General features: G+C 43.5%; 1 protein-coding gene across 1 annotated transcript in view; it reads right to left on the reverse strand.

Moving 5' to 3' along the window:
* Window positions 1–26,892, reverse strand: part of LOC141220372 (uncharacterized) — a 796,264-nt gene that overhangs the window by 673,133 nt on the left and 96,239 nt on the right. The window lies entirely within an intron of this gene.

Below are 26,892 nucleotides of genomic sequence, written 5' to 3' on the forward strand. Positions count from 1 at the left end.
CCGCCAACGTCACGTTGCACCACAGACTGTCCAGGAGTTGGCGGATGCTTTAGTCCAGGTCTGGGAGGAGATCCCACAGAAGACCATCCGCAACCTCATCAGGAGCATGCCCAGGCTTTGTAGGGAGGTCATACAGGCACATTGATATATATATATATATATGCCTTTTTGTCATTCTATTAGTAGGGCCATAATTAAGACATGATTTGTTGAAACGCGTAGGTCTGTAAGCTATGATAGTTGCACATTTGCTGTATTCTTTGTGGAGCAGTGTTTTATATGGCTAATAAAAGCTAAGTTTTAATATTTTTTCTACTAAACAAACCTTTACGCTGGATCATTTGCACTTTTCCCTTGTCTGACTACACTTACGTTTCGCCCTGGTACCACTTATCTGCATCTCCAGAAGTTTCCCATTTCTCTATTATACTCTTCAAATTACATTTTGAGACTTTCTCCTCCTGTTGTTGCACATATTTTTTTTCCCTTCATCTGCACAGGTATCATTAATCTATCAGCAATAATGGTCGTACCAGGTCCTGCAGGTCCTGTATCCCGTACACATGACGTGGGCAGTGCACGGCATGACGCTAGATTTTATTCTGAGTGCTCTTATATACGGTGTTAGTTTTACACAATGTTGAGCCTGTGATTTGCAGAGTGAAATGTCTGACTGCTAGAACAGAAGTATACGGCAGATTCTACAGCATGGATACATAAAGGACGTCCTGGGGGAATATACCTCCCTCCAACACTCGTCCAGTCCCTGCCTCACACTAGAGACATTTATAATAACTCCAGGACTATGGAGCTGGTCATTTTCTCATAATCTGTGGCCATTATTAGTGATCTCGCATTGTACGGTAATATCACCCTGGAGGTTGTGATGTATTTAGTGTAATAGCGCCATCTAGAATATACAGTATATATCAGGCGATACCATGCTTTCTATAGTTAGTCGTCTTCTGTGCCCTCTATAGCTATCTATTATACTTTATATTTCTTTATAATAATTTATAATAAATTACTCGATAGTTTTACAGCTTTATGATGTTTATTAATCTGCTGTAATTATAAAGGAAAGTCCAACCTTACAGTGGACACAGGTGGAAGTGTCCTCCATGATGGTGTAGGCTGAGGTGGAGCAAGTATATAGTCAGTGGGGGATCAAGATGACCAGTATTCCCCAGGGTTCCTTGTTATCAGGGAGGGACCCAGTGTATGCAATCAAAAGATCTTATCCTCTGGCCGGCTGCGTGCCATCAACAGGTAATGATCCTCTTTCCGGCTGTGTGCCATCAACAGGTAATGACCATCCGGCAGTGAAACATCAACTGGTCATCACCCTCCAGCTGTGTGCCATCAACAAGTAATGACCATCCGGCAGTGCGCCATCAACAGGTAATGACCCTCTGGCTATGGCCATCAATAGGTCATCACCCTCCGGCTGTGTGCCATGAACAGGTAATGACCATCCAGCAGTGCGCCATGAACAGATAATGACCATCCGGCAGTGCGCCATGAACAGGTAATGACCATCCGGCTGTGTGCTATCAACAGGTAATGATCCTCTGTCCGGCTGTGTGCCATCAACAGGTAATGACCCTCTGGCTATGTCCATCAATAGGTCATCACCCTCCAGCTGTGTGCCATCAACAGGTAATGACCATCCGGCTGTGTGCTATCAACAGGTAATGATCCTCTGTCCGGCTGTGTGCCATCAACAGGTAATGACCCTCTGGCTATGTCCATCAATAGGTCATCACCCTCCGGCTGTGTGCCATCAAATGTTTTTATCTTCTTTCCAGTCTTGTGTCATCAAGAGGTAATGACCCTCCAGCTGTGGGCCATCAACAGGTCATCACCCTTCGGCATTTAGGCTTCTTGTCTTCTGTAAGATGCGATTCTTGAGTCTCCTGATGTTAAAAAATATTTAAAAAATCACCGATTAAACTAATAATCTATCTTGTACATAAGCATCACATTTTATAATCTATCTAGTGCATAAGTATGACAATATAGCTCACAGAACATACACTATGCTAAAACATTAGACCCTACAAGCAGAAATTTGCTAAACTAACATAAATATAACTGACAAATCAGTAGAAAAATCGCTACCAATGGCACAGCTCTCTTCACATCAACCTGTAACCATAGTAGATAAGAAATAGAGGACAATGCTCATAGTCAGTTATCAACAATTCGGCATGGGGCATCCCACCAGAGACATTATAATATCTAGTAGATTATAGATGGCAATAGAATTTACCAACAAGCACATAGTACGCCAAACTCAAGTACATAGTATGCCAAACCTCGACACGTTTTCCTAAAATATGTTCATCAGAAGCACATACTAGACAGTGATACTTAGCAAAGCGTTCATAGATATATGCGCCATCTGATAAGGTGCTAAAGTGCAAGTGTGTGACAAAATATCCATGCGATTTCAGGTGCAATGCTGCATTGTATGTAGTAAGATGGTGCCCATCAGACAGCATGTATAGGACTAACCTGTGATGAAAACACGCGCAATGGGAAAGTTCAAGCAGTTGCCTTCTCAATCTTCCTCGCCTCTAAGACATCTAAGGAAACATCTTCTCCTCTTGATTTTGGGTTGAGGTGTAAGCATTTCAGGCTCTGGCATTCTAGGTTCTGACATACTAGGTTCTGACATGGTAGGTTCTGGTGTTCTAGGTTCTGGTGCTCTTGGCTCTGGAATTCTGGGTTGTTGGCTTTTCTGAAAAATCAGTAACCTCTCTTTATGCTCCGTGGAACTTCGAGCTCTTCTTCCTATATTGTTGTGAGGGATCGTTCTGACCCAGACAATATCACTGAACACCACTTTATAGTTGCAGCTAGGAACCTTTTTCGCATCCTGCGGTGCAGGAGCCATGGATGGAGTAGAACATTTGCCATTGGGCAGGACAGGTGTTCTCCTGGACTCTTGCTCCTGAATCTGAGGGATGCAAATCGGCTCCTTACAAGCACTTTGTTCCTTCAGAATGGTTTTGTTCTCAGGAGTTTTCTGATTGTTTCACCAGGTTCAGACATTGCCCACTTGCTCAGGACAAGACTTAAGGCCAAATACTCTAGTATTGTCAGTAGTGTCATCACCGCAACAAAAACTGCGTCACGGAAGAGCCAAAGAGGAAGATTGATGGAAGCTTGATAGGTGCTTCTCCTGAGATCCACGGGTAGTGGGTCATCCTATAATAAAGAAAAAAAACATAATAAAGTCCTGTATATTTATACCCAATCCAGTCAAACAGAGAGCCCTTATTATTATACAGTGATGGATACATTATCAAGCAACTTTCAGAAATATCCCATTGAGAAGATCAGGAAGAAGTTTGGGATTCACCTCCAGGGTCCATGGAATATTATTTACAGTTGGACTTTCATATGACGGACGGTCACGTGTCCAGTATGAGAAGTCCTGCAAGAGGCGATATTCTCATTAGCTGATCCTTGTGACCTCCATATTGATGAGAACATACTCGCCCTCAGTGTACTGTAATGTGGGGGGTAGAGCAACGTAAAGCACAGAAATGATAGGATGATACTCATCATCTCCAGAGGTCTCTCAGCACCAAGGTATGGTCAATGAGATACAAGCTGCAGATGGGCCGAGGCTTCTAATATACCCAGGGGTGACATCACAAAGCCCTCTGTGACATCATTACACAGTTCTATCCATCATGTCACTGATACTTTGGACCTAACTAAATGTCTAAAAGAGAACCCTTCCACATGATTTCCAATCACGGAGCAGCTTCAGTTTTTCAAGAAAAGTTTCAAAAATATAATCTGTGCTGTGATTGGTCACAATGGCACATGAAGCAGAACGTCTTTAGATCTTTTAAAGGGAAAGTGTCAGCAATTTTTTTACAATTGTAAAATTGTAAAGTATTTATATTTATATATAAATACACATATATATTTTAAAAGGTTTTAATGGTATAAAATCTGAAAAAAATATTTAAACTGTTTTGATGTTTTCATCTTGTAAACACTAGGGGGAGCAGCTGCTGACATTTCCATGAAAACAGAATACAGCTAGCTCGCATTACGACTGCAGTAAAAGTGGGCGGGATCTGCTCACATGGGTGTGATGTCACTCCTCCCCTTCTGGGCGTTTGCAAAAAGGTAAATGAGACTGTAGTTTAGGATCACAGTGCGGAGCGATCACTGGTGACTGCAAAGTGATATATAAGGGACAACACCAAAGTCATTAATCACTACAAGGACAAAGCAGGAATGTGGGAGTCAGAGGGGTCACCCCACACTTATATCCCCTCTGACTGTCACTTCCTAAGCTCCTTTCCCTGCCATAACCTCTAATTCCCGCAGGTAAATTCTTACAGGACCCCCCTCCCCATCCCCTTCCCCTGCCGCAGCTGATTCTAAACATCCTCCATATGTAATAATAGACAGGTACTCACCGGCAGCCTATGGTAATTCACAGGGTAGAACAGGGTACAGCACAGAAACAATATGGCGATCCTCATTGTCTCCAGGGGGTATCTCAGCACCAAGATATGGGCAATGAGATATGAGCTCCAGGTGGATGGAGCCCCCTTATATACCCCAAGGGTGACATCACAACGCCCTCTGTGACATCATCACCCACAACATTCCGTCACATGACATCACCCAGCACCAGCATCATGTGACCCAGCATAAATAGAAAGTCCTTGTTGCCTATAGCAACTATTCAAAACTAAGTTTATACTTTTCCAACAGCTAAAGGCGGCTCTGTGATGGCAGTTTCTTCTTGTGGACGGTTGTGATAAATCTGCAGAACATCTACATAACGCGACGTGTAGAAAATCCTGTCTTTTCCCCTCTGTTCTTCCTTTGGTGCTACAGAGACGGATAGAAGGAGCTTTTCCAGACCTTACAGTGCACAATATGGGACCTAATCACTGATATCCCAGATCTCCTCAGTACAAGCATACCGCCAACCTATGAGGACTAGAAAGAGGGCGAAACCATGCGGCACGCGTAGTCTGACCACGCCCCTATCCACACCCCAAGCCACGCCCTTTTTATACCTTGGCAGGAGGAGATGTCTGTACAAAGCGCAAGTTATCAAAAGGCTGAAGGAACACTTTATCAACATGAATGAAGGTTTTGAAGGGCATCCACTGTCCCGGCACTACCGGAAGTTCCACAACCAATCTTATAAGGACACTAAGTTTTGTGGGATCCGATTAGTCCCCAGAAAATGGAGGGGAGGTGATTACCTGAGATTAATGTCGCGGATGGAATCCAAATGGTTCTTCACATTAAATAGTTTGGCTCTGAAGGGCCTTAATCACGAGAGTCAGCTGTATGCCTTCAACTCGCAGCGGTATATACTGTATGTATTTTTTATCCCAGTACCAATTGAACATTTACATTGCACTTTTATGAACCTCCTTATATTTTATCAATATAATATGTCTTTTGGATATATTCCTTTGAATCCACCTATTTTATATATGTATTTGTTTCTATACATTGATACCCCTATTGGAGATACAATATAATGTTTTTATTTTTCTCCTTCATTTTTTCCTTTTTATCTCTTGATGGTACTAAGTGCCGAATTTATACTATCCTGGTAATATACACTGATTAACAGACTGTTTTTTATAGCCATCAGAAATATAAGTATATAATTTTTATTCATTTTTAACTAATTGTGAAAGTTTGAACAAAGTCTTTTTTATTATTATTTTTTTCACACATAGTCTATTCTTATTGGAATTCTATCTTAGTTCTATTGCACCTCCATATGTCCTTTTGCACCGTCTTGATAGTATTGGATCTTCCTCCATTTCTTTGGTTGTATGATCTTTGTGGGGGGCGTTTGGACTTTATTTGGTTACCAGTTTGACTACCAGCAAGAAGCTTACGAAGAGGAACTGTGAGTCCTCGAAACGCGTAGTTTTTTTTGGCCTATACAGGACATCAAAGGAGAACAAGAGAGTCAATGCACAGGGATAAGCCCTCCTGATATCCAGAAGATATATATAACCATATCATATTATTGATACAAAATATAAATGCACAGAGTCAATAAAATCCCTTAAAAACACCAAACCCCATCCTTACTTTGCAAGATACCTATTCCAAAGGTGTATCTAGGTTTTCTGGCACCCGGTGCAGCAGGGGCTGGCAGGCACATTTTGGCTTGGGGGGCAAGCACACAGCAGTGGTCCATGAGTAGCGGCCCATCCTTAACATGTTTATTACCAGATGCATCATAAGCCTATATTCACATGACCGTATTGTCTAAGTGTTGCCCGTGAAAAAAGCTGACAGCACTTGGACCAGTTCAGATGAGTGTTGGTAGTGGTCAGACATAGTACATATTATTCTTATGTATTACTATTTTTAAAGCAGATATACCTTTTTAGAGATGTAGTACCAGGGGCGGACCTACCGCCCATGCAGCCGGTTCATTGAACGGGGGCCCCCGAGGGAGAGGGGGCCCCTCCAGCCTCCAGCAGGGCCGCCATCATGGCATGACTGCCCTGACTCCAGCATGGGGCCCGGCCGGTCGGGGCCCCCTCGGAGTCCCCCTCTTGTGCGTCTCCTCATGGGCCCCCCCCCCACAGGACCCCCCGCCGTCACATGACCGGAGATGTGCCTGCGCTCAGCATGGGCCCCATGCTGAGCGCAGGGACATCTCCGGTCATGTGACGGCGCCGGCACAATACTTACCCCTCCCCGTGCCTCCGCAGCGTCTGCCGCGTCCTCTGACTGTGACGTCTCAGGTCAGAGGACGCGGTGACGTCTTTACACCGCGCGCTCTCTTCTGAGCTGTCACATCACAGAGCGGGAAGACGCGCGCAGCAGGTAAGAAGTGAGGTGAGTATTTGATTTTTTTTTTTTTTATGTATGGGGGCATTGGGCATTTAATGGTGGGGGGACAGTGGGTGTGACATCCTGCATGGGGCATTATATGGGGGAGGTGGTGTGACATCCTGCATGGGGCATTATATAGGGGGGGGGATTGGCATCCTGAATGGGGCATTATATGGGGGAGGGGGGAATTCACATCCTGCATGGGGGCATTATATGGGGGTAGGGGGGGAGGGATGTGACATCCTGCATGGGGCATTATAAGAGGGAAGGGGGAAGTGACATCTTGCATGGGGCATTATAAGAGGGGAAGGGGGGAAGTGACATCCTGCATGGGGCATTATAAGAGGGGAAGGGGGGAAGTGACATCCTGGATGGGGCATTAAAAGAGGGGAAGGGGGGAAGTGACATCCTGCATGGGGCATTATAAGAGGGTAAGGGGAGAAGTGACATCCTGCATGGGGCATTATAAGGGAGGGGGACGTGACATTCTGCATGGGGCATTATAAGTGAGGTGGTGTGACATACTGCATGGGGCATTATAAGAGGGGGAGGGGGGAATTGACATCCTGCATGGGGCATTATATAGAGGGTGGGTGTCCTCCTGCATGGGGCATTATAAGGGAGGGGGTGGTCTGACATGCTGCATGGGGCATTGAAAAGGTTGGAAGTGACATCATGCAAGGGGCATTATATGGGGGGAAGAGGTGACATCCTGCATGGGGCATTTTATGGGGGGTAGATGTGACATCCTGCATAGCGCATTAAAAGACGGGTGTCATCCTGCATGGGGCATTATAAGGGGGGAACAGTCTGCATGGAGCGTTACATGGGGGCCAATATTCTGTATGGAGAGTTATATGGGGACTAGTATCCTGTATGGATGCTGTATGGCGCATTATATGGGGACCAGTATCCTGTATGGAGCATTATAAGGGGGTCAGTATCCTGTATGGAGCATTATATGGTGCCCATATTACTGCATGGAGGACTATACAGTCCGGTCTGCACTGTGCGCTGTGAGGATTCGCCAGTTTCTGAGCTATTGTAGAATTTACAATAGATATCGCTTGTGTAATGGGGCATTACAAGGGGGGAACAGCCTGCATGGAGCGTTATATGGGGGCCAATATTCTGTATGGAGAGTTATATGGGGACCAGTATCCTGTATGGAGCATTATATGGGGACCAGTATCCTGTATGGAACATTATAAGGGGGTCAGTATCCTGTATGGAGCATTATATGGTGCCCATATTACTGTATGGAGGACTATACTGTCCGGTCTGCACTGTGCGATGTGAGGATTCGCCGGTTTCTGAGCTATTGTAGAATTTACTATAGATATCGCTTGTGTAATGGGGCATTATAAGGGGGGGACAGCCTGCATGGAGCGTTATATGGGGGCCAATATTCTGTATGGAGCGTTATATGGGGGTCAGTATTCTGTATGGAGCGATATATGGGGGACAGTATTCGGTAGGGAGCGTTATATGGGGGCCAGTATTCTGTATGCAGTATTATATGGGGACCAGTATCCTCTATGGAGTGTTATATGGGGACCAGTATCCTGTATGGAGCATTATATGGGGACCAGTATCCTGTATGGAGCATTATAAGGGGGTCAGTATCCTGTATGGAGCATGATATGGTGCCCATAATACTGTATGGAGGACTATACTGTCCGGTCTGCACTGTGCGTTGTGAGGATTCGCCGGTTTCTGAGCTATTGTAGAATTTACAATAGATATCGCTCATGTAATGTAGTAAGTGAAATCCTTGGCCTTGTACTATATATATATATTTCTCTGCGGTATCTGTGCATCATGAATCATGGTATGTGTTAAAGGTGCCCACTGAAACTCTGTCGCCCAGGGCCCACAAAAACCTGGAGCCGGCCCTGGGGCTAAGTATAACAAGTTGTATTTTTTTTACATACAATTAATTAACTTGGAGTGGGGGGAATCAGAGATGCACGGGGGGATGAGAGATGCACGGGGGGGGGGGCCTTCATGCCCCCTATGAAGGGCGGGGGGGGGCCCCAAAAAAATTCTTGCACAGGGGCCCACTACAGTCTGTGTCCGCCCCTGGGTAGTACGCTGTGTTTTTCTACACTCCTAAAATAACATATCAGCAGAGTAAAGGTGGTCACACATAAGCCCAGGTCTGCTAGATAGATACCTATGAATTATTATTTTGTATATGTTTTCAAACATACTTGATCAATGAAATCATCATTGTAAACTTCAACTCCACATAATAGTATATGATGTAGCAGTCACTAATTATGTTGAGTGCTTCATCTGATGTCCGTGCACATAGTATACATAGTATACCACATACAGTACAATATATATAGGAGAATATACAGTATGACTGGTATATAGAGACGAGCAATTTGTAGAACTGTGGTCCAGTGTTAAGATGAATATTCTGTGGCTGCTGAACAGGAGCCACCACATAGTCTCCTTTTTACAGCCCCACATAGCCTTCCATATACTGTACAGTGTGAGCCCCACATAGCCTCCTATATACAATGTGAGCCCTCACACAACCTCCTATATGAGTATGAGCCCTCACATAGCCTCCTATATACAGTATCAGTCCCCACACAGACTCCTGCATATAGTGTGAGGACCCACACAGCCTCCTGCATACAGTGTGAGGACCCACTGTGTGAGTACAGTGTGAGGACTGGTCGTCGGATATGTTGCACGCTTATTGAGATGTGTTATTGACAGCTCTATCATTTTTCTTGCCACTGTCTTGTTAAATATACAGGTTGGATACATTTGGTGTTCATGCCATATAAATTCCTGTTTATAATGAGTACATATTTATGATAGGTAGCTTTGTTTTACTACCATTGGCAGGCATTAACTGGATTTTAGGTCCTAGTGACGTCTTATATCTTTTTTACCTACGTATTCATTAAAGGTTATGTTTTAACCTCTTTCACTACTTTAATTGCTTCATATTACCTTTATTGAGTGGTGACCTGTATGATAGTGTGTGAGCACCAGCTCCAGGCGTCCCTGAAGAGGGGCAGGGAAAAAGTAAAGGGGGCAGTGGGAAGGGGGTTTATCCAAGGAGGGGTGAGGTCAGCAGAGTATGAGAGACAGACTCATCCTAAACCAGGGGTCTCAAACATGCGGGCCGCATGTGGCCCTTCAGACTGGTTCATGCGGCCTGTAGGCACCATAGACCCCGATCGCGGCCCGGTCCAGGAGCTGCCGACAGCTGCACTTTAGTTCAGTGTATTGCTGCGCAGAGACCGGCTCTCTGCATGATACAATACCAATGCCAGCCACCGGCCTATCAGAGGCCAGCAGCGGACATCCGCGTCCCAGCGCAGCGGTGCATGACATCACTAACATGGGTAGATGTCAGCTGCTGGCCTCTGATAGGCCGGTGGCAGGCATTGGTCTCTGTGCAGCAATACACTGAACTAAAGCGCAGCTGCCGGAAGCTCCTGGACCAGGCCGCGATCGTCAAGGGGTCTATGGTGCCTGCGCCTGCATATGCAGAAAGGGGCACCAAGGGAACGGAGGACAGGTGAGAAGAGACTTTTTCTTTTCTTATATATGTATGTGAAGAATGGAACAGCGGACATTCCTACAATATAGGGACCTGAATGGGGACATTCCTACAATATAGGGACCTGAATGGGGACATTCCTACAATATGGGAACCTGGATAGGAACATTCCTACAATGTGGGACCTGGATGGAGACATATCTACAATGTGGGGACCTGGATAGGGACATTCCTACAATGTGGGGACCTGGATGGGGACATATCTACAATATGGGGAACTGGATTGGGACATATCTACAATGTGGGGACCTGGATAGGAAATTCCTACAATGTGGGGACCTGAATAGGAATATTTCTACAATGTGAGGACCTGGATGGGAGACATTCCTACAAGATGAGGACATTATAACAAGATGGGGACCTAGATGGGGGACATTACGACAAGATGGGGACCTGGATGGGGGACATTACGACAAGTTGGGGACCTGAATGGGGGACATTACGACAAGATGGGGACCTGTATGGGGCATTACTACAAGATGAGGACCAGGATGGTGCATTACTATAAGTTGAGGACCAGGATGGGGCATTACTACAAGATGAGGACCAGGATGGGTCATTACTAAAAGATGAGGACCAGGATGAGACATTACTACAAGATGAGGACCAGGATGAGGCATTAGACGAGGCATTACTACAAGATGAGGACCAGGATGAGTCATTAACCCCTTTACAACCCAAGGTGGTTTGCACATTAATGACCAGGCCAATTTTTACAATTCTGACCACTGTCACTTTATGAGGTAATTACTCTGGAACGCTTCAACGGATCTCCCTGATTCTGAGACTGTTTTTTCATGACATATTGTACTTCATGATTGTGGTAAAATTTCTTCGATATCACTTGCGTTTATTTGCGAAAAAAATGGAAATTTGGCAAAAATTTTGAAAATTTAGCAATTTTCAAAATTTGAATTTTTATGCCCTTAAATCAGAGAGATGTGTCACACAAAATAGTTAATAAATAACATTTCCCCCATGTCTACTTTACATCAGCACAATTTTGGAACCAAAATTTTTTTTTACTAGGGAGCTATAAGGGTTAAAAGTTGACCAGCGATTTCTCCTTTTTCCAACAAAATTTAGAAAACAATTTTTAAGGGACCACATCATATTTAAAGTCACTTTGAGGGGTCTTTATGACAGAAAATGCCCAAAAGTGACACCATTCTAAAAACTGCACCCCTCAAGGTGCTCAAAACCACATTCAAGAACTTTATTAACCCTTCAGGTGCTTCACAGGAATTTTTGGAATGTGGAAGAAAAAAATTAACATTTAACTTTTTCACAAAAATGTTACTTTAGACCCAATTTTTTTTATTTTCACAGGGGTAACAGGAAAAAATAGACCCCAAAATTTGTTGATCAATTTCTCCTGAGTAAGCAGATACCCCATATGTGGGGGAAAACCACTGTTTGGGCGCATGGCAGGGTACGGAAGGGAAGGAGCGCCATTTGACTTTTTAAATGTAAAATTTGCTTGAATAATTAGCGGACGCCATATTGCATTTGGGCAGCCCCTGATGTGCCTAAAAAGTGGAAACCCCCCACAAGTGACCCCATTTTGGAAACTAGACCCCTCAGGGAACTTATCTAGATGTGTGGTGAGCACCTTGAACCCCCAGGTGCTTCACAGAAGTTTATAACATTGAGCCGTAAAAATAAAATTTTCACATTTTTCCCACAAAAATGTTTTTCAGCCCCCACTTTTGTATTTTCATAAGGGTAGCAGGAGAAATTTCACCATGCAGTTTGTTGCTCAATTTCTTCTGAGCAAGCAGATACCCCATATGTGGGGGAAAACCACTGTTTGGGCGCACAGCAGGGTTCGGAAGGGAAGGAGCGCCATTTGACTTTTTAAATGTAAAATTTGCTTGAATAATTAGCGGATGCCATATTGCATTTGGGGAGCCCCTGATGTGCCTAAACAGTGAAAAAAACCCACATGTGACCCCATTTTGGAAACTATACCCCTCAGGGAACTTATCTAGATGTGTGGTGAGCACCTTGAACCCCCAGGTGCTTCACAGAAGTTTATAACATTGAGCCGTAAAAATAAAATGTTCACATTTTTCCCACAAAAATGTTTTTCAGCCCCCACTTTTTCATTTTCATAAGGGTAACAGAAGAAATTGCACTATGCAGTTTGTTGGTCAATTTCTCCTGAGTTAGCAGATACCCCATATGTGGGGGAAAACCACTGTTTGGGAGCGTGGCAGGGTTCGGAAGGGAAGGAGCGCCATTTGACTTTTTGATTGTAAAATTTGCTTGAATAATTAGCGGATGTGCCCCTGATGTGCCTAAACAGTAGAAACCCCCCACAAGTGACACCATTTTGGAAACTAGACCCCTCAGGGAACTTACCTAGATGTGTGGTGAGCACCTTGAACCCCCAAGTCCTTTACAGAAGTTTATAACATGGAGCCGTGAATATAAAAAAATCTAACTTTTTCCACAACAATGATGTTTTAGCCCCATTTTTTTTATTTTCACAAGGGTAAGAGGAGAAAATGGATCCCAAAAACTTTTGTGCAATTTCTCCTGAGTACGCCAATATCCCATATGTCGGGAAAATACAGTGTTTGGGCGCATGGCAGAGTTCAGAAGGGAAGGAGCACTGTGTGACTTTTTGAACGCAAAATTGGCTGGAATCGATAGCGGACGCCATGTCGTGTTTGAAGAGCCCCTGATGTGCCTAAATAGTTGAAACCCCCCACAAGTCACCCCATTTTGGAAACTACACCCCTCAAGGATTTTATCAAGGGGTATAGTGAACATTTTGAACCCAGAGGTACGACACAAAATTTGATGACATTAGGTCATCATATTGAATAAGTTGTCATTAGTCTTGAGCGCAAGTGCTCGCTACTTGAGTTTGCATCGGGTACTCAGGTATGCACCATGTATCACATGTGCTCAAGTGAAATGCTCGAGTCCCCTCCCGCATGTTTCATGGTTATTAGACACCCCCAAAAAAACATGCGGGGATTGCTCGAGCATGGCAGGCAATCCCCACGAGGTTATTTTGGCCGCGAAGCATATGGGGCGGAGACTCGAGCACCCGCGATACTCAATGCATACCCGAGTACCCGATGCAAACTCAAGTAGCGAGCACTTGTGTTCAACACTAGTTGCCATATCGTCATTTTTTTTTTTTTTTATAAAAAAAAACAACCCTTACCCCCAACCCTAACCCTACCCTAGCCCAACCCTGACCCCAACCCTAACATTTGCACAACCCTAACCCCAACCCCAGCCCTAGTGTTTATTTTTTACGCCGTTCCTCGTGCGGTATAAGTGATTAGACGACCTTATTCTTCGGGTCGGTGTGACTACAGAGATACCAGAATGATATCGGGTTTTTATGATTGACAGCTGTCACACACTAAAAGACACATATTTTGTAAAATCTAGTTTTTGCATCGCCATGTTTTGAGAGCTATAATTTTTCCATATTTTGGCCGACAGAGTCATGTGATAGATTTTTTTTTGCAGGACAAGTTGACGTTTTTATTGGTGCCATTTTCAGGCACGTGGCATATTTTGATCGCTTTCTATTCCAGCTTTTGGGAGGCATAATAAACAAAAACCTACAATTCAGGAATTGTTTTTTTTTTTTTTTATTCTACTCCGCGTGTGGTAAAATTGATTAGGTAGCTTTATTCTTCGGGTCAGTACGTTTACAGCGGTACCACATTTATATCTTTTTTCTATGTTTTGGCGCTTTTACACAATAAAAGACATTTTATAGAAAAAAATATTTTTTTGAATCGCTTTATTCTGAGAGATATAACTTTTTGAATTTTCGGATTATGGAGCTGTATGGCAGCTTGTTTTTTGCGGGACAAGATTACGTTTTCAGCGGTACCATTTTTATTTATATTCAGCTTTTTGATCGCGTGTTATTCCATTTTTTGTTTGGTGGTATGATGATAAAGCATTGTTTTTCGCTTCGTTTTTTTTATTTTTTTTTTACCGTGTTTAATGAAGGGGTTAACTAGTGGGACAGTTTTATAGGTCAGGTCGTTCCGGACGCGGCGATACCAAATATGTGTACTTTTATTGTTTGTTTGTTTTTTTCATAATAATATTTATTGATGGGTACATTATATTTTTATTTTTGGTGGATTATTTTTTTTATTTTTTTTTTAATATTTTTACAATTTTTTTCATTTTTTTTTTCCACTTTCTGAGAGGTTTTACACCTTTTTACTTTGTCCCACTCTGGGACTTTCACTTTTTTTATTCTGATCGCCTGCATAGCATAGGGATGGAGCGCTGCACAGTGAGAAGATTGTTCGGTCATGCACTGCGGTCATGACTTCGATCGCAGCATTGCGGGGGTTAATGTGCCGGGAGCAGTGCGGGACCGCTCCCTGCACATAGTACCGGGTGTCAGCTGTGACAATCAGCTAACACCCGGCGGCGATCGCGCCCGCACAGCCTGTGTGCGCGCACGATTGCCATGACGTACTAATACGGGTCAGGCTCTTAAAGCCCAGGGTACAGACGCGTATTAGTACGTCATGGGCTGTAAAGGGGTTAATACAAGATGAGGACAAATTCAAAAGGTGTATAGAAAAAAAAATGATATCACTAAAAATGTCATTTTGTCATGCAAAGAATGCGGCCCATCTACCCAGCCGAGTTTGAGACCCTTGCTTTATAAAGTATCTTTGCTTAACAAACAGTTGTTTCTGAGAAGCTAATGATAGCAAATGATCAGGCAATATTTTCTGTGCATTTTCCCATTTCATTCTACTTGTGCCTCCTTTTCGCAAACATTCTGTTGCAATTTTTGGGTTAACTCCTTTATTTTGGATTTTATCTTATTGATCTCCCCTATGCATATTCCCCGTACATATGCTTTCATAGCATCCCATATAAATCTCGTAGATGACGACCCATCATTAAAACGAAAATATTCTAAGATTCTAGAGCTAAAAGTAGGACCAATTAGTTGAAGCCAAAAAGGATTGATGTGCCATGTATAGTCCTCCGGAGACCTCACAGCACCCATCTGCAGTTGTACCTGTATAGGCGAGTGGTCAGAGACACTCCTTGGCAGATACCTCACAGATTTAATATAGGGTATGATTGATTCAAAGCCAATAGCTTGGTCTATTCTTGACAAAGAATGATGGGAGGCGAAGTAACAGGAATATTGTCTGACATCAGGGTGCCGTATTCTCCATAGGTCCACTATGCCTACCTTCTCTAGCAGATAATGTAGAGATGTATATTGTGCATTTTGAAAAGTATTTCCAGTATGGAATTTATCCCAGAAAGGGTGGAGGTAGGTGGTAAAATCCCCTCCCCCTGCGAGGTTGGGATTTAGGAGGATGTTAGTTTTAGTTCAGTTGCAGAACGGAGGGCACGGGAGGGGTGATAGACAGAAATGAGGGATGAGATATAGGGTGGTGCAGAACTGTGGAGGGCTTTATGAGTGAGAGAGATGAGTTTGTATTGTATTCTGTGGTGAATGGGTAACCAGTGCAATGACTGGCACTGGTTAGAGGCGTTGGTGAAGCGGCCTGATAGAAATACGACCCTGGCTGCTGCATTCAGAATGGATTGGAGAGGAGAGAGTTTGTTTAGAGGGAGACCGATTAGAAGAGAGTTGCAGTAGTCCAGACGAGAGTGAATAAGAGCGACAGTAAGAGTTTTTTCAGTATCAAAGGTGAGAAAATGTGGGGTTCTGGAGATGTTTTTAAGGTGCAGGTGACATGAGTGAGTGAGTGATTGTAGCCCAGTCAAGAGAGCTTGTAAAAGAACTTCTACATGATGTTTCAAGGATGGAAAGAGACTGCCATCTACTGGCCAGACGCAGTCAAGCGGAACCAAGATATGCAAGGGAAGTTGCAGGGAGAGCAAGTTCAGATGCTGGACCTGATCAGGTGACTTCCAGGAAGGAGTTCCGGAAAATAAGAGGCCAGCGCGCCAAACCTGAGGGGTCTTTGGCGCCAAGCAGCAGAAAGGAGCAGATGTGTTCCCTGTGTCCTGAGAAACCCCGCGAGACAGGCCTAAGCTAGAGGCCTGTGAGGTGCCACAGCCGGGCACCGGTAAAAGAGCTCCGGATATCTCGCGGATGTTACCTGAGTGCTGTGCCTGCTGAGGAGACTAGGAACCTAATTGCGGTGCTGAGTGAGTTCGCGGAACCCGACGTCGTCTGCCGACAGACGAGGCCTGGACCCCCCTATCCAAGGCTCGAGAGACTGCCTCCAACAGCCAAGCAGAGAGGAGTTGAGAGACGGTTGCCCCAGGAAAGTCACGCCAGCGGAGGAGCTGCATACGTGAACAGGGCCGTCACTTCCACTGTTCACCCACAGTACCGGGGACAATTGGGTTTAGATAATCAGGTTGGGAGGGAACGGTTGGGACTAAAAGAGCACAACGTGATCTAATTGAATTTATGCGGAAGAGACTCACGGCCTAGCGTGAATAACCCCCGCTAGGGCCAAATGTACAGTTAAAGAACTTACGTGGTGTCTCCCATGACTGATGGCATCACCCTACTTAAGAGACTTCGCCTTACTTAAGAGACTTCACCTTACTTAAGAGACTTCACCCTACTAAAGAGACTGCACCTTACTTAAGAGACTTCACCTTACTTTGAGAGTCTTCACCTTACTTTGAGAGACTGCGTCTTATTTTGAGAGATTTTGCCTTTTGCTGATATATTGAATTACTGTTCATTACCCTTGTTACTAATCCCTTGTTCAGAATACCTGTTGCATAAAATTGTTTATTTTCATCTCAGACTGTTCTCGCCTTGTGTCTCTGTGCGTTGCATTCCCGCACCTGCATTACATGATTGTATATGGGGGATAAAGGAAAGTTGTGTGTCAAATATGACTCTATGACATCGAGCTTGCTGCTTGGGCGTTATGGTGGCGCAACCCAAGAAAATTGAAAAGTCAGGTATAGGTAGGTTAGTAGAGAGAGAAAAAACAAGGAGTTCACTTTTGGAGAGATTCAGTTTCAGATAGAGGGAAGACATGATGTTAGAGACAGCAGACAGACAATCACTGGTATTTTGTATTAGAGTGGGGGTGATGTCAGGTGAAGAGGTGTATAGTTGGGTGTCATCAGCATTGAGATGGTACTGGAAATCAAATCTGCTGATGGTTTGTCCAATAGGAGCAGTATACAAGGAGAAGAGGAGGGGACCTAGGACTGATCCTTGTGGAACCCCGATAGTAAGAGGAAGATTAGAGGAAGAAGAGCCGGCAAAAGATACCGTGAAGGAGCGGTCAGAGGTAGGAGAAGAACCAGGAGGGAGCGGTGTCCTTGAGGCCTATACAGCGGAGCATAGTGAGGAGGAGCTGATGATCTACAGTGTCAAAAGCGGCAGAGAGATCCAGGAGAAACAGCAGGGAGTAGTGACCATTAGATTTAGCTGTTAGTAGATCATTAGAGACTTTAGTGAGGGCAGTTTCAGTAGAGTGTGAGGAGCGGAAACCGGATTATAAAGGGTCGAGAAGAGAGTTATCTGAGAGATAGCGGATTAGGCGGGAATGGACCAGGCGTTCCTGGAGTTTAGAGATGAAGGGAAGATTAGAGACCGGTCTGTAGTTAGCAGTGCAGTTCTGGTCCAGGGATGACTTTTTCAGTAAAAGGGTTATGATGGCATGTTTAAGTGAAGAGGGAAAGATACCTGAAGAAAGAGAGAGGTCAAATATTTTAGTTAGGTGGGTAGTGATGTCAAGGTAAAATATATATATTATAGAAAATCAATTAGTTTATTTTAATAGATTACCTAATCAGTGTGAATTAATATAGAGATGATGGAATAATCTATGTGTATGTATTTATGCAAATGTGTATATGCACATTGATTATGTTAATAGTTAATGATATATAACAGTTTCTGTTCTCAGGCTATGTGCCCACGATGCAGAAATGCTCCGGATTTTTCCTGAGCGTTTCTGCATCTCCCTGGCAGAAAAAATGTATGCGGATTGTACATGCGGATTTTACATGTTGATTGTACATGCGGATTTTACATGTGGATTGTACATGCGGATTTTACATGTGGATTGTACATGCGGATTTTACATGCATTTTTCCTGCCAAGGACAAGCGGATGTGAAGCGTTCTTCACATGCATTTCCGCATGTGCATTGAAAAGCGCTTTCCAAGCGATTTTAGCATCACTTGGAAAGTGCTTGACAACTTGGTCACACTATATAAATCCATGCAAACGGCATGGATTTATATAGTGTGTCCGAAAGAATGTTAAAAAATAAAAAATAAATGTCACACTTACCTTCTGATGGCCCCCGGTGTCTTTATCCGATGCGTCTCAGCTTGCCGGCAGCTCGCGGTACACTGAAGGACCTGCCGTCACATGACTAAATGACGTCAGCGCAGGTCCTTGAGTCCACCACGATCTGCCGGCAAGCCAAGACAAGCACACCGGGGGCCATCAGAAGGTAAGTATAATATTTATTTTTTATTTTATTCTTTTTTTACAGGTACTATGGTACCTGGGTCAGGAGGAGAGTCTCCTCTTCTCCCGACCCGGGTACCATCCGCACATTGAAACGCATGGAATGCGTGATGCGGATTTCATGCGTTACAATGCAAGTCAATGGTGGCGAAAACGCAGCGCTTCCACAAAATAATTGATCGTGCTGCGTTTTTTTCCGCAGCGGAAATTTCTGCAGCATGTGCACAGCACATGCGGATTATCATTGGGGAACATGGGAGGCCTTCTACCAAGCGTTTTTTAAGCGTTTCTGCAGCGGAATTGCCGCTGCAGAAACGCTTAAAAAACGCATCGTGGGCACACAGCCTTATTGTAGACATGAACAACTAAATGATTTCCTGGGAATGACGTATGTATGTGCATGGCTGATAACAGAGAGATTCATGTCGAGTTGGCAAAGATGGCGCTGAGAGACGACTTCACCCCTCCCATCAGAATTCCTAAGGTGTTACTTGAGGCCAGGAGATACATGGATGAGCAAATTGCAGTGTGCCAAGTTATCAGAAGGAGCAATGAATTTTACTAATCCCACCTAGAAGTAGAATACTATATAACCCCATGTCTACATAATAAAGTATGTCATTTTGCGTGGTTTAGTCTCTGAGTGAAGTTTTTCAACCATATTAGCAAATTTGCTTGATTTGCATTCACTCGGACATCTTTAATTAGGAGGAGAGCAGTTACCTAGTGTATCTTAAATTGGTGAAACCTCCACAGTGACAGCTGGGGAAAGGAACTGAATGAGCTGTGAGGGAATAGGGTCACTGTTGCAGGTTGTAGGGCGGGAAGAACTGAGGAGTCTGGTCACTTCTTCTGTGACCAGCTCGAAGATGGAAAGTGAACTTGAGGTGCGGGAGGGAAGGGAATCCAGACTCTGAGGGGATTGTGTAAAAATGTCTTGACAGATATGATTGATTTTTTGTAGGAAATAAGTGGCCAGATCGTCAGCGCTTGGTTGGTGACGGGGTCTGTATTTTAGAGCTCAGGAGGGAGTGGAAGGTTTCAAAGAGTCGTTTAGGATTGTTGGCTAGAGATGTGATGAGAGTGGTAAAGTAGACTTGTTTAGACGGATGGAGAGCAGAATTATAAGTTTTGAGCATGAACTTATAGTGGATGAAGAGAAACCAAAAACAAGAAAAATACCCAAATAATTGAAAGTAAATGTATAGTGGATGAAGTTTTCTGTCAAAAGAGATTTTCTCCACAGATGCTCCACTCACAAAATAAGAATACTTTGTATGTACAATAAGGCAGGTACAAAACTCATCATAGCTCAACATTTCCCGCTCATAATAGAATAACGGAATAGATTCAGGGATAGGCATTTTTTCAAAATGGTATATGAAAAGTGCTTGGAGAAAACCGCCTCAAGGAGAAGTCTCTCATCCAGCTCCATTTCGCAGAGATCTCTTATTGGCATCCATTCATGATAAAGCATCTGGAAGGGAGTCAAACATATGAACTCCACCCTAAGCCGAGCAGGGTAGATTATAGAATAGGAAATTTGCTTTTCACAGAGCCTCCTTTTTCTATCCCAGAACTTGACCCTCTTCTTCTGAACTTCTGTTGAAAAGTCAGGATAAATAGATATTTTCCTTCCATCAAGGGTAAGTGAAGAGTGGTCCCTGGCCTTTGGTAGGATAAGGTCTCTCTCTTTAAAATTTTGTAATTTGATGAGTACAGGTCTTGGTGGAGCACCCGGTGGCAAAGGACGTTTAGAAACTCTGTGAGCTCTTTCAATTGCAAAAAATTGAGAGAGTGTCTTTGCCGAACATTGTAGTCAGCCAGGATTAAAAAAAAATCAACTGAATTACGACCCTCCGCTTTTTCATGAACCCCGACTAAACGTATGTTATTTCGCCGATGCCTATTCTGTAGGTCATCAACCTTCTTGAGAAGGGCATTGATATTCTGAAGACCTCTCCTGAGATATTTATGTATAGTAGGCATTTGGTCCGCAACAGAACTCACTCTTTCCTCCAACTCATTGTCTCAGCTGTTTATTTTCTTCATGTTTTGTCTGATGAGATTAATGTCCTCTCTAAGCCCTCCCATGTGTTTGTTGAGAATTTCTAATGAGAAGCTACAGGATTTTCCAGCAGAGAAAACATCTTGTCATGTAGGCTCTTGCCCAGAATCATTGACTTCTCCATAGGTGTTGTTAGTGCTCTGCATTTCCTGCACTTCTCTGTTTAACTGTTGCTGTGAGAGTGGTGCCACATTGCCTCCCCTGCACAGTCTCTGTATCTCTCTTCCTCTGTGAGCATACCTGATCAGGTTGTAAATCATAGAATCATAGAATCATAGAATCATAGAATGGTAGAGTTGGAAGGGACCTCCTGGGTCATCTGGTCCAACCCCCTGCTCAAAGCAGGATTCACTAAATCATCTCAGACAGATGTCTGTCCAGCCTCTGTTTGAAGACGTCCATTGAAGGGGAACTCACCACCTCTCGTGGCAGCCTGTTCCACTCATTAATCACCCTAACTGTCAAAAAGTTTTTTCTAATATCTAATCTGTGTCTCCTCCCATTTAGTTTCATCCCATTGCTTCTAGTCTTTCCCTGTGCAAATGAGAATAAAGATGATCCTTCTACAATGTGACAGCCCTTGACATATTTGTAGACAGCTATTAAGTCTCCTCTCAGTCTTCTTTTTTGCAAGCTAAACATTCCCAAATCCTGCAACCGTTCCTCATAGGACATGGTTTGCAGACCAGTCACCATTCTGGTCGCTCTTCTCTGAACTTGTTCCAGTTTGTCTATGTCTTTTTTAAAATGTGGTGCCCAAAACTGTACACAGTATTCCAGATGAGGTCTGACCAAAGAGGAGTAAAGACCGATAATGACTTCACGTGATCTAGACTGTATGCTTCTGTTAATATATCCCAGAATTGTATTTGCCTTTTTTGCTGCTGCATCACACTGTTGACTCATGTTCAGTCTATGATCTATTAGTATACCTAAGTCTTTTTCACATGTACTGTTGCTTAGCTCTATTCCTCCCATTCTGTATATGCTTTTTTCATTTTTATTGCCCAGATGTAGTACTTTGCATTTTTCCCTGTTAAAAACCATTCTGTTGGTTGCTGCCCACTGCTCCAGTTTATTTAGGTCTTTTTGAATCCTCTCTCTCTCTTCTCTAGTATTAGCTATCCCTCCTAGCTTTGTGTCATCAGCAAATTTAATCAGTTTACCCTCAATTCCTTCATCTAAATCATTGATGAAGATGTTGAACAATACAGGTCCCAGGACAGAGCCCTGTGGTATCCCACTTGAGACATTCATCCAGCTGGATGTGAAGCCATTTACAACCACCCTTTGAGTCCGATCACTAAGCCAGTTATGAATCCACCTAACAGTTGCCTGGTCCATTGCATACTTGGTCATTTTTTCAATAAGGATGGTGTGAGATACTTTGTCAAATGCTTTGCTGAAATCAAGATATACTATATCTACAGCATTTCCCTGATCCACCCAGTCAGTGATTCTGTCATAGAAGGAAATTAAGTTAGTCTGACATGACTTGTTAGTTACAAACCCATGCTGACTCTGGTTAATCACTTCATTCTTATCCAGGTACTTAAATACATGATGTTTAATAATTTGTTCAAAGATCTTTCCTGGTATAGAAGTCAGACTCACCGGCCTATAGTTCCCTGGGTCCACCTTCTTCCCCTTTTTGAAGATAGGAACAACATTTGCTCTTCTCCAGTCTTCTGGGACTTCTCCTGTTCTCCAAGAATTTTCAAAGATTATGGAGAGTGGTTCTAAAATTTCTTCTACGATCTCCTTCAGTACTCTGGGGTGTAATTCATCTGGACCTGGAGACTTGAACTAATTTATGTTAGCTAAATATTCCCTCACAATCTTTCTGTTTACAGATAACTTGGATTCTTCTATTCCTTTAAAAGGACAGTGAAAATCAGTTGATGTTACATTTTCTTTCTGAGAGAAAACAGATGCAAAATAGGAATTAAAAAGTTCGGCCTTCTCAACATCCTCTCTTAAATCATCTGAAGGGTCAGAATCTAAGGTCAGTCTGGCAAATCTCCCCAGCTTTGCTGCAGCAGCCTCAGCATCTCTCACTCTGGCTGGTGTGGGGGAGGAGGCGCCATGTTGGAAGGCCCACTATCTGGACTCTGCTTCTTCTGATGCTTGCTTCTGGTCATGTCTGAGTGCACTTTAAAGCTTCTCTGTGTACTTTCCCCCAGCCTTTGGTGTGAAGGAATCAATATTTCACTGCTAATAGGTGGAAATGAAAGGATGCAGAGCAGGAGCAAAGCACAGAGCTTCCATGTGAAGAGGCTGTCAGCAAAAGGTCCTTTTTTAAGGGGAGTCTGTAACACTCCCATCATCTGCTCCTGAGCTCACATCAAAGACAGTCTGTATTATATGTATTTTATATGAGCACTGCACTTGGCTTTTTCTGGCAAAGAAGATGACACACCCGATCTGCCGCTCCATTTTACAATAGGAATAAAAGTGCCCTGTCAGGGATAAAAATTCCCCATTCTTCCAATCGGTACAGTCCCAAATGGTCAGACCAATCAATCACTGACCAATAAGATATCACCTCTCCTGTGGATCCTATGGAGTTATCACCTCTCCTGTGGATCCTATGGTCATAACTTGTTTTCACCAACAAAGTCCTTTACTGCAAATTACCATAATTGTACATCCCAGTTATGGTATCGCACAGTAAGAGGTGCAGGAGCCTCCTGTATTTTACAGCCGACGCTCCACTATAATCAGGATAATGGCTAACAGGTTTTCATATACAGCTGTAGTGTGGGCCCCTAGAATCAATTCCTATTGGGGCCCCAGACACCCCAGTTTGATCATGGTTGGGGGTGGGGAGGGTAATTTTGCACCCTGTCGTAAAGAAAAATTGTAAAATCCAAAAAGACATCTCTGGAGAGGGGACATATCACCCTCACATTGAACATATAGGATTATAACTAGAAAAGTGAGAAAGAGCTGACACTTCAACCTCTATTGACGTAGGGCCTCCTGCCGTGGTCAGGTAAATTCAACAAAGAATCTGATGAGAACCAGCCAACAAGTCTAGAATTTGCATACTCAGAGGCGGATAAGTACATTTCCGAAGCAAGGGCTTCCTCTTTTCAAAGGACTTGTCTCAGACACTCTGAAGACTGAATATTGGGGTTTGCATCGATCCAATATTCATGGGAGATGTATTTTCGACATCGTAGCAAAGGGACGATCATAACGCATTCACTCACATCATTGTAAGGCCAGCCGAACACCCCCAACTTAATATCGTTTAGATGGATAATGCTATCCATGCCATGTTTCATCTCTATAGAATGGTAAAATCATGATAGAAAACATGACCATGATATTTCCCGCCCGAGACCTCCATGGCCGAAGATATCTTGAAAGTTGGGGATCTCATAAACTTCTAAAAGATCTAGCATACCTATGACAAGTCCTCATATGAGCTCACCAATAGAAGGTATGTGGGTGTAACCGTGATCTTATTAAATCAGAGCTTGGATTTTGGTCATTGGTCAGCCCTCGAAGGTACAGTTTGCTGTAGTTGTATCTGTTTTCCTAAGGAGTTCTTCTAAGGAGTGCTTCCTTGCGCTAAGCTCTGAGCTATTTCTCTGACACAGGTTTAGCACTTTTCTTTTATTATCTTTTTGATTTTATGTTAATGTATATATCATATTGTTTGTGTCATCTTTGTGTATTTTTTATACACACTGCCTACTTTTCAAGATTAGATCACTTGTTTTTATTTTGTTATTCCCACACCCTATCATTTCTTTACTTAGAAAATTGGGCGTGAGGAACGATCAACACGCCCATATGATGGCGCGGTCGAGCATGTAAATTGTAACTCCCTACATGTATTTCTATAGCAGGACGAAGAACGTTTGGCGTTCGAAACGTGTAGGTTTCACAGAGGTCTCCACCTTTATTTATTTTATTTTTGCAATGTGTATTTTTTTTTAATGGATTAACAATAAAATCATAATTTTATCTGCAATTGGATCTGGAAGCTGGCGCATCACAATGTCGGTGGATATGCACCTTCTCTTTTTGGTTGAGGAGAAGGTGACTCCTACAGGGTGAGATAGAAAAATGCAATGGGCCTAAGAACTATCAGGCAGGTAATTGCTTATTACGTGCTTGTTCTACCCTGTGGTGGCTCAGATTGCTCCTGGACCGCTCCTAACAGCGATTCTGCTGCTTCACGTCAACAGAACAGCTCTTCCTCTTCCCGACTGCTCTGTGAAAGAGGCGTGACTGCCAACTTTATGCTGATTGACAGACGGCTCCCTGCAGTTAGGCAGCAGTGAGCCAGCTGTCAATCAGCATGACACCGGCAGTCACACCCCATCAACAGATCAGAGCGGGAGCTGAAAAATCACTGTCAGGAGTGCTCTGTGACCACTCTGAACCAGCAGATATCGGCACCTGGCACAACAGGCACATAGTTAGCAAATACTTGCCTGTTAGTTCTTAGGTCCATGGTAAAAAAAAAAAAAAAAAAAGTCCCGGACAACCCCTTTTAATATTAAGGAGCAGGAATTCTCTGCATGATGCAATAATCAAGAAAACATGAAATTCTCTCCTGCCCAGTCAGTCTGCCCGATCTGTTACACCATGATTACCAAAACCTCGACTCATTCCACTGCCCACTTGTATTACCACTTACCCCGCTCTGCTTGGCCCCTGTTACCAGGCCATTGGCTTGTGTGACTGCAAGTGCACACTTCTGAACCGGGAGTCCCTGTGGATTTTCACATCCCTTCAATTTGACATAATGAATTTCAGTGACACAGAGGATTGTTCGGCTAGACTGAACAAACTAGCATCTATTTTTGATAATAAACCGTCAGTGGTGACAACAGAACCGGATGAATTTAAAGATCTCATGTTCCAGATGGAAAACAAAATGACCAGAGAACTTAATGTTTAGTGGGATCTCACAACCTTGGACACATATATAAAAAAGGAAATGATCCCTAGAGGTCTGCGTTTAAAAAAAGTCGCCACCACTATATACAATGACGGTTTTCAAGAAGATCAGAATGCGATTCTTAGTCAATGTTCACTGAATCTTATGCACCTCATAATCAAACATGAGGAAGTGGAACTGACTTAAATTAAATTGGATATTAAAAATATACAATCGTCTTTGGGGAAATATGTGCAACTAATAGAATTTAATATTTGTAATGACAAACTGAAATCTAATGTGGCCAAGTTGGAGAACACCATTATGGATATAAAAAGATCCAAGCTCAAAAGGGACAGTGAGGACTATGCGCAGAACAAGATTTATAGTTGGAATAAACAATTACCATCCATCTTAAAAAAACGCTCCCACAAACGTTTTCAGAGATCTGGAAGAGGGAGTTTTAAGGAGCATGATGATGTTACGGATAATTCTTTTGCTGCCACCTCTGATGATTACTCAGATTCATCTATGAGTTCAATGGGAGAAATGCAACAATTGTATTTTATCAAAAATAAATTATCTAGTGCTGGTGGAGCAATTACAAAAAACGGAGGAAGAGGGTGTGGCGCCCCTGAGGGTTCGGTCGCCACAGGGGGGTACTGCATCTTGTGAAAGAGGTGTTGTATCTCCTCTCCCAGGTAAGGATGGAGTACCTGTCAGGACCCCACCTCATCACTCAAGACTACATACTCCTGTCCTATGGGGGGCTAGTATGCACTAGTGTGCTGCCCCAGCAGGATAATGGAGATGAGGGAACCAAAGATAGGGGGAACCATGTAGTGGGTGAGGGTGGAGGACGCACTTTTAGGTTACACTTGTAGATACAGTACATATTTAATAGCCAGCCATCTTAAGTTCAAGGTTGTTTGATTGTGGTCTTCACAGCTGGCAGTGGCCTTGTGTAGGAGCCTGCAGCGTGCTGGAGATGCACGGTCCCCGTGCTCTGGCCTTGAGAC

The sequence above is a fragment of the Phyllobates terribilis genome, unplaced genomic scaffold, assembly GCF_046119375.1.
Source record: "Phyllobates terribilis strain yellow unplaced genomic scaffold, ASM4611937v1 Scaffold_285__1_contigs__length_2463970, whole genome shotgun sequence".
NCBI lineage: Eukaryota > Metazoa > Chordata > Amphibia > Anura > Dendrobatidae > Phyllobates > Phyllobates terribilis.